We start from the raw sequence: 9,402 nt of genomic DNA, 5'->3' as shown, positions 1-9,402 counted from the left end.
TAGTGAAAGTAGATTAGAAGTGAGAAATATCAGTACTAGATAATACATACTCAGAATAGATACCACATATATTTAATAGATATGAATATGAATAGCCATCAGTGGTAGATAACACATGCAGAAAAAAATTAGCATCCATTATTTTATGATTTCATGATAGTAATTATTATCGTGATAAAAAGATATTTCATTTTATACTTTCTACATTTTTTCCAATCTATTTTTTTTAGTCCTTTTCAACTTTTGTTTTCATACAAATTACAAACACAATAGAATACATTAAAGGAATATATGGGGTGATTTGATACTTTAAATGACCCCTGAGTGAATGTACTAATTATCATTAAAACTACTCATTGAAATTACATAAAATGTGCACAACATGCGTTTATGGTTAATAATATGCATACATACTGTATTTATATGATATAAACACCGTACACAAGCACACACGGCAAGTACGTGTAAATATATATATATATATATATATATATATATATATATATATATATATATATATATATATATATATATATATATATATGTGTGTGTGTGTGTGTGTGTGTGTGTGTGTGTGTGTGTGTGTGTGTGTGTGTGTATATATATATATATATATATATATATATATATATATATATATATATATATATATATATACTGTATATATATATACACATACACACACAGACACACACACACACACACACACATATATAAATATATATATATATATATATATATATATATATATATATATATATATATATATATATATATATATATATATATATATATATATTCATATATATAGACATACATTGCTTACCTTTTATATATATAATTTTCTTCTTGTGCTTCCCAGAAAAAGAAATTTTATTAATTGAATAACACTTGCAATTACGCCCTCGTATTCTAGTTCCTCAATGAGCTCTTTCCACTAATACGAACATGACGGACATAAGCAGCCTACCAAAGGGCAAAAAGGAAATTATTATTATTCAAAATCGTGCTGAGTGTTATAAAGTCTGGGAAAATATACATAGATGGATTTGAATGGAAACTTTCTTTCGTACAGAAATGTAGTATCTAATAGTTATTTCCTGGTGGTGGTGGTGGGGCAGTGGTGGTGGTGGGGTTGGTGGTGCTGCTGGTGGTGAGGCAGGGGGGGTGGTGGTGATAGGGTTGGTGGTGGTGAGGCAGGTGTGGTGGTGGTGATAGGGTTGGTGGTGGTGAGGCAGGTGTGGTGGTGGTGATAGGGTTGGTGGTGGTGAGGCAGGTGTGGTGGTGGTGATAGGGTTGGTGGTGGTGAGGCAGGTGTGGTGGTGGTGATAGGGTTGGTGGTGGTGAGGCAGGTGTGGTGGTGGTGATAGGGTTGGTGGTGGTGAGGCAGGTGTGGTGGTGGTGATAGGGTTGGTGGTGGTGAGGCAGGGGTGGTGGTGGTGGGGCAGTGGCGGTGATGGGGTTGGTGGTGGTGAGGCAGGGGTGGTGGTGGTGAGGCAGTGGCGGTGATGGGGTTGGTGGTGGTGAGGCAGGGGTGGTGGTGGGGTTGTTGTTGGTGGTGGTGGTGAGGCAGGGGTGGTGGTGGGGTTGGTGATGGTGAAGGTGGTGGCAGTGGTAAGGGTTATTGGTGTTGACGGTGGTGATGATAGTGATGATGATGATGATTAGAATAATGATAATGATATTAATAATACTAATAACAGTAATATTGATGATACTACTACTACTACTACTGCGACTGCTACTACTACTTCTAATGATGATGATAATAACAATAACAACAATAGTGATAATGATAACAAGAACAATAATAATAATAGTGATATCGATAATGATTTTGATGATAATGATGATAATTATCACCAATATCATCATGTTTATAATTACGATGATGGTAGTTATGATGGTGATGATGATAATGATAACAATATTAATGTGCACCTAGGTGTCTTGTGTTTGTATGTGCCTGTGCATGTGTATGTGTATGTACATTTGTATGTATATATTATGTGTATGTGCATGTGTGCTTGTGTGTCTTGTATATATATATATGTGTGTATGCATATGTACGTACTTGTATATGCATACAGTATGTGTATGTGTTTGTGTAAGTACACGTGTATGTCTGAATGTGCATGTATGAGTTCATGTATATGTAAATGTCCCTTAAATAATCCACATCCTTTTTTCCATCTATTTTACCTGCAACGCGACTCCATAACGATATTAAAACAGCTGATTTCCTCTCCCACGACGAGCGAGGAAAACCTTAGCCAGCCATTCGGTTCCCGTTTTCTATGGAAAGCAAAACCGACGCTAAGACGCCCAACTAATATCGCACTTTATTTTTTTTCTCTCTCTGTCTCTTTCTTTATTTATCTTCTTCTCTTTCTTTCTTTCTGTTTATCACTTCTCTCTTCTCTGTCACTGTCTATGTCTCTGTGTCTGTCTCTGTCTCTCTCACTCTCACTCTCTCTCTCTCTCTCTCTCTCTCTCTCTCTCTCTCTCTCTCTCTCTCTCTCTCTCTCTCTCTCTCTCTCTCTCTCTCCCTATCTGTAAATTCCTCTGAAAAAATGCAAACTTATTCGTCGACATAGGAAAGGATTCACAATTTCATTCGTTCGTTCCCCCTATTGCCTTGGACACACACACACACACACACACACACACACACACACACACACACACACACACACATATATATATATATATATATATATATATATATATATATATATATATACATATATGTTTGTATATATATATATACATATATATATACATATACATATATATATATATATATATAGAGAGAGAGAGAGAGAGAGAGAGAGAGAGAGAGAGAGAGGGAGGGAGAGAGAGAGAGGGAAGGAGGGAGAGAGAGAGAAAGAGAAGAGAGAAAGACAAAAAGACGAAAATCCAAAAGACGAGAGAACGGGAAAGAGAGGACAAAAAAAAAAAAGAGAGAGAGAACCGAAAAGAAACTCCCAATTTGGGTAGCCCCTCCCCTCCCTATCCCCACCCCCATCCCTCTCTCTCCCATCCCTCCCTCCTCCCATTCATTCCATCCTCACCACCCCAACCCCCAACCAACCCTCCCCCCATCGCCACCCCCGTCCTCCACCCTACCACTACCCGCCATCCCCCATCGCCCCATCCCCAACCAACCCTCCCCATCCCTCCCATCCCATCCCTACCCCCCACATCCACCCTCATCGCCCCATACCCACCCTCCTCCCTCTAACCCTCCCATCATTCCCATCGGCATCCCTCCCATCCCACCCCTACCCCCCCCACATCCTCCCTCTACCCCCCACATCCACCCCATACCCACCCTTACCCTCCCATCCCCCCATCGCCACCCCAACCAACCCTCCCCACCCCAACCAACCCTCCCCAACCCCCACATCCCACCCCATACCCCCCACATCACCACCCCCTACCCCCCCACATCCCACCCCCTACCCCCCACATCCCACCCCCTACCCCCCCACCCTCCTCCTCCCTCCAACCCTCTTACTTGCATCCCGAGCGAGTCTCCTGTATATCAAAAAAAAATAAAAATCAAAAAAAAAAAAAAAAATACGAGCGCGTCTTCCAGTGGATCTCGAGACCTCCCAGATTTTCATTTACTTCGCCGCGGACCGAATGGCCGAAGGTTTTCTTAACAAGCGCGCTGGTCCCGTCTTCGAAAAGGGAGGAAATCTGTGTCTGGGAAAAGAGGGGGGGGGGGTTATGTGGCGGTACACTCGCTCGGTTCCCCGTCTTCGAAAAGGGAGGAAATCTGTGTCTGGGAAAGGGGGGGGAGGGAGGGTTATGTGGCGGTACACTCGCTTGGTTCCTCGTCTTCGAAAAGGGAGGAAATCTGTGTCTGGGAAAAGGGGGGGGGGGGAGGGAGGGTTATGTGGCGGTACACTCGCTTGGTTCCCCGTCTTCGAAAAGGGAGGAAATCTGTGTCTGGAAAAGGGGGGGGGGAGGGTTATGTGGCGGTACACCCGCTTGGTTCCCCGTCTTCGAAAAGGGAGGGAATCTGGGGCTGGGAAAGGGGGGGGAGGGAGGGTTATGTGGCGGTACACTCGCTTGGTTCCCCGTCTTCGAAAAGGGAGGAAATCTGTGTCTGGGAAAAAGGGGGGGGGGGAGGGGTATGTGGGGGTACAGTCGCTTGGTCCCCCGTCTCGGAAAAGGGAGGAAGTCTGTGTCTGGGAAAAGGGGGGGAGGGAGGGTTATGTGGCGGTACACTCGCTTGGTTCCCCGTCTTCGAAAAGGGAGGAAATCTGTGTCTCGAAAAAGGGGGGGGGGAGGGAGGGTTATGTGGCGGTACACTCGCTTGGTTCCCCGTCTTCGAAAAGGGAGGAAATCTGTGTCTGGAAAAGGGGGGGGGGGGGAGGGAGGGTTATGTGGCGGTACACTCGCTTGGTTTCCCGTCTTCGAAAAGGGAGGAAATCTGTGTCTGGGAAAAGGGGGGGGTTATGTGGCGGTACACTCGCTTGGTTCCCCGTCTTCGAAAAGGGAGGAAATCTGTGTCTGGGAAAAGGGGGGGGGGTTATGTGGCGGTACACTCGCTTGGTTCCCCGTCTTCGAAAAGGGAGGAAATCTGTGTCTGGAAAAGGGGGGGGGGGGGAGGGTTATGTGGCGGTACACTCGCTTGGTTCCCCGTCTTCGAAAAGGGAGGAAATCTGTGTCTGGGAAAAGGGGGGGGGGAGGGAGGGTAATGTGGCGGTACACTCGCTTGGTTCCCCGTCTTCGAAAAGGGAGGAAATCTGTGTCTGGGAAAAGGGGGGGGTAGGGTTATGTGGCGGTACACTCGCTTGGTTCCCCGTCTTCGAAAAGGGAGGAAATCTGTGTCTGGGAAAAGGGGGGGGGGAGGGTTATGTGGCGGTACACTCGCTTGGTTCCCCGTCTTCGAAAAGGGAGGAAATCTGTGTCTGGGAAAAGGGGGGGGGGGGGGGGTTATGTGGCGGTACACTCGCTTGGTTCCCCGTCTTCGAAAAGGGAGGAAATCTGTGTCTGGGAAAGGGGGGGGGGAGGGTTATGTGGCGGTACACTCGCTTGGTTCCCCGTCTTCGAAAAGGGAGGAAATCTGTGTCTGGGAAAAGGGGGGGGGGGAGGGTTATGTGGCGGTACACTCGCTTGGTTCCCCGTCTCCGAAAAGGGAGGAAATCTGTGTCTGGGAAAAGGGGGGGGGAGGGGTTATGTGGCGGTACACTCGCTTGGTTCCCCGTCTTCGAAAAGGGAGGAAATCTGTGTCTGGGAAAAGGGGGGGGGGAGGGTTATGTGGCGGTACACTCGCTTGGTTCCCCGTCTTCGAAAAGGGAGGAAATCTGTGTCTGGGAAAAGGGGGGGGGGGGAGGGAGGGTTATGTGGCGGTACACTCGCTTGGTTCCCCGTCTTCGAAAAGGGAGGAAATCTGTGTCTGGGAAAAGGGGGGGGGGAGGGTTATGTGGCGGTACACTCGCTTGGTTCCCCGTCATCGAAAAGGGAGGAAATCTGTGTCTGGGAAAGGGGGGGGGGGGGTAGGGTTATGTGGCGGTACACTCGCTTGGTTCCCCGTCTTCGAAAAGGGAGGAAATCTGTGTCTGGAAAAGGGGGGGGGGGAGGGAGGGTTATGTGGCGGTACACTCGCTTGGTTCCCCGTCTTCGAAAAGGGAGGAAATCTGTGTCTGGGAAAGGGGGGGGGGGGAGGGAGGGTTATGTGGCGGTACACTCGCTTGGTTCCCCGTCTTCGAAAAGGGAGGAAATCTGTGTCTGGGAAAGGGGGGGGGGGAGGGGTTATGTGGCGGTACACTCGCTTGGTTCCCCGTCTTCGAAAAGGGAGGAAATCTGTGTCTGGGAAAAGGGGGGGGGGGGGAGGGTTATGTGGCGGTACACTCGCTCGGTTCCCCGTCTTCGAAAAGGGAGGAAATCTGTGTCTGGGAAAAAGGGGGGGGGGGGAGGGAGGGTTATGTGGCGGTACACTCGCTTGGTTCCCCGTCTTCGAAAAGGGAGGAAATCTGTGTCTGGGAAAAGGGGGGGGGGAGGGAGGGTTATGTGGCGGTACACTCGCTTGGTTCCCCGTCTTCGAAAAGGGAGGAAATCTGTGTCTGGAAAAGGGGGGGGGGGGAGGGAGGGTTATGTGGCGGTACACTCGCTTGGTTCCCCGTCTTCGAAAAGGGAGGAAATCTGTGTCTGGGAAAGGGGGGGGGGGGGGGAGGGTTATGTGGCGGTACACTCGCTTGGTTCCCCGTCTTCGAAAAGGGAGGAAATCTGTGTCTGGGAAAAGGGGGGGGGGGGGGAGGGAGGGTTATGTGGCGGTACACTCGCTTGGTTCCCCGTCTTCGAAAAGGGAGGAAATCTGTGTCTGGGAAAAGGGGGGGGGGGGGAGGGAGGGTTATGTGGCGGTACACTCGCTTGGTTCCCCGTCTTCGAAAAGGGAGGAAATCTGTGTCTGGGAAAAAGGGGGGGGGGAGGGAGGGTTATGTGGCGGTACACTCGCTTGGTTCCCCGTCTTCGAAAAGGGAGGAAATCTGTGTCTGGGAAAAGGGGGGGGGGGGGAGGGGTTATGTGGCGGTACACTCGCTTGGTTCCCCGTCTTCGAAAAGGGAGGAAATCTGTGTCTGGGAAAAAGGGGGGGGGGGAGGGGGGTTATGTGGCGGTACACTCGCTTGGTTCCCCGTCTTCGAAAAGGGAGGAAATCTGTGTCTGGGAAAAGGGGGGGGGGAGGGAGGGTTATGTGGCGGTACACTCGTTTGGTTCCCCGTCTTCGAAAAGGGAGGAAATCTGTGTCTGGGAAAAGGGGGGGGGAGGGAGGGTTATGTGGCGGTACACTCGCTTGGTGGTTCCCGTCTTCGAAAGGGAGGAAATCTGTCTGGAAAAGGGGGGGGAGGGGGGTTATGTGGCGGTACACTCGCTTGGTTCCCCGTCCTCGAAAAGGGAGGAAATCTGTGGGGGGGGGGGGGAGGGAGGGTTATGTGGCGGTACACTCGCTTGGTTCTCCGTCTTCGAAAAGGGAGGAAATCTGTGTCTGGAAAAGGGGGGGGGGGGTAAGTGGCAGTACACTCGCTTGGTTCCCCGTCCTCGAAAAGGGAGGAAATCTGTGTCTGGGAAAAGGGGGGGGGGGGAGGGTTATGTGGCGGTACACTCGCTTGGTTCCCCGTCTTCGAAAAGGGAGGAAATCTGTGTCTGGGAAAAGGGGGGGGGGAGGGAGGGTTATGTGGCGGGTACACTCGCTTGGTTCCCCGTCTTCGAAAAGGGAGGAAATCTGTGTCTGGGAAAAGGGGGGGGGGGGAGGGAGGGTTATGTGGCGGTACACTCGCTTGGTTCCCCGTCTTCGAAAAGGGAGGAAATCTGTGTCTAGGAAAAGGGGGGGGGGAGGGAGGGTTATGTGGCGGTACACCCGCTTGGTTCCCCGTCTTCGAAAAGGGAGGAAATCTGTGTCTGGGAAAAAAAAGGGGGGGGGGGGTATGTGGCGGGACACTCGCTTGGTTCCCCGTCTTCGAAAAGGGAGGAAATCTGTGTCTGGGAAAAGGGGGGGGGGAGGGAGGGTTATGTGGCGGTACACTCGCTTGGTTCCCCGTCTTCGAAAAGGGAGGAAATCTGTGTCTGGGAAAAAAAGGGGGGGGGAGGGAGGGTTATGTGGCGGTACACTCGCTTGGTTCCCCGTCTTCGAAAAGGGAGGAAATCTGTGTCTGGGAAAAGGGGGGGAGGGAGGCTTATGTGGAGGTACACTCGCTTGGTTCCCCGTCTTCGAAAAGGGTGGGAATATGTGTCTGGGAAAAGGGGGGGGTAGGGTTATGTGGCGGTACACTCGCTTGGTTCCCCGTCTTCGAAAAGGGAGGAAATCTGTCTGGGAAAAGGGGGGGAGGGGGGTTATGTGGCGGTACACTCGCTTGGTTCCCCGTCCTCGAAAAGGGAGGAAATCTGTGTCTGGAAAAGGGGGGGGGGAGGGTTATGTGGCGGTACACTCGCTTGGTTCTCCGTCTTCGAAAAGGGAGGAAATCTGTGTCTGGAAAAGGGGGGGGGGGGTAAGTGGCAGTACACTCGCTTGGTTCCCCGTCCTCGAAAAGGGAGGAAATCTGTGTCTGGGGAAAAGGGGGGGGGGAGGGTTATGTGGCGGTACACTCGCTTGGTTCCCCGTCTTCGAAAAGGGAGGAAATCTGTGTCTGGGAAAAGGGGGGGGGGAGGGAGGGTTATGTGGCGGTACACTCGCTTGGTTCCCCGTCTTCGAAAAGGGAGGAAATCTGTGTCTGGGAAAAGGGGGGGGGGAGGGAGGGTTATGTGGCGGTACACTCGCTTGGTTCCCCGTCTTCGAAAAGGGAGGAAATCTGTGTCTGGGAAAAGGGGGGGGGGAGGGAGGGTTATGTGGCGGTACACTCGCTTGGTTCCCCGTCTTCGAAAAGGGAGGAAATCTGTGTCTGGGAAAAGGGGGGGGGGGTTATGTGGCGGTACACTCGCTTGGTTCCCCGTCTTCGAAAAGGGAGGAAATCTGTGTCTGGGAAAAGGGGGGGGGGGGGGAGGGTTATGTGGCGGTACACTCGCTTGGTTCCCCGTCTTCGAAAAGGGAGGAAATCTGTGTCTGGGAAAGGGGGGGGGGGAGGGAGGGTTATGTGGCGGTACACTCGCTTGGTTCCCCGTCTTCGAAAAGGGAGGAAATCTGTGTCTGGGAAAGGGGGGGGGGAGGGAGGGTTATGTGGCGGTACACTCGCTTGGTTCCCCGTCTTCGAAAAGGGAGGAAATCTGTGTCTGGGAAAAGGGGGGAGGGTTATGTGGCGGTACACTCGCTTGGTTCCCCGTCTTCGAAAAGGGAGGAAATCTGTGTCTGGAAAGGGGGGGGGAGGGAGGGTTATGTGGCGGTACACTCGCTTGGTTCCCCGTCTTCGAAAAGGGAGGAAATCTGTGTCTGGGAAAAGGGGGGGGGGGGGTTATGTGGCGGTACACTCGCTTGGTTCCCCGTCTTCGAAAAGGGAGGAAATCTGTGTCTGGGAAAAAGGGGAGGGTTATGTGGCGGTACACTCGCTTGGTTCCCCGTCTTCGAAAAGGGAGGAAATCTGTGTCTGGGAAAAGGGGGGGGGGGAGGGTTATGTGGCGGTACACTCGCTTGGTACACTTTTCCCTTCGATGGAGTAATTCCTGGTATTCGACCTTCGTGAGGAAAATGGCTGAGGGAGGAGGGAAGAAGGGGGAAGAGGGGGGATAAACGGGGGAAAGGGAGGAAGGGGGGGAAGATGTTTAAAAGGGAAGGGAGGGGAGAGGGGAGGTTGAGAGGGGAGAAAGGGGAGGAAGAGGTTTAGAGGGAGGGGAGGGGAAAAAGGGGGAAGAGGGAGATAAAAGGGGAAAGGGAGGAAGAGGTTAAGGGGGAAAAGGGGGAGGAAGAGGTTAAGAGGGAGAGAGGGGGAAAGGGGGAGGAAGAGGTTGAGAAAGGGAGGA

Source organism: Penaeus vannamei, chromosome 18 (assembly GCF_042767895.1).
Source record: "Penaeus vannamei isolate JL-2024 chromosome 18, ASM4276789v1, whole genome shotgun sequence".
NCBI lineage: Eukaryota > Metazoa > Arthropoda > Malacostraca > Decapoda > Penaeidae > Penaeus > Penaeus vannamei.
The sequence above is the reverse complement of the archived record's forward strand: the minus strand, read 5'-3'. Positions refer to the sequence as shown.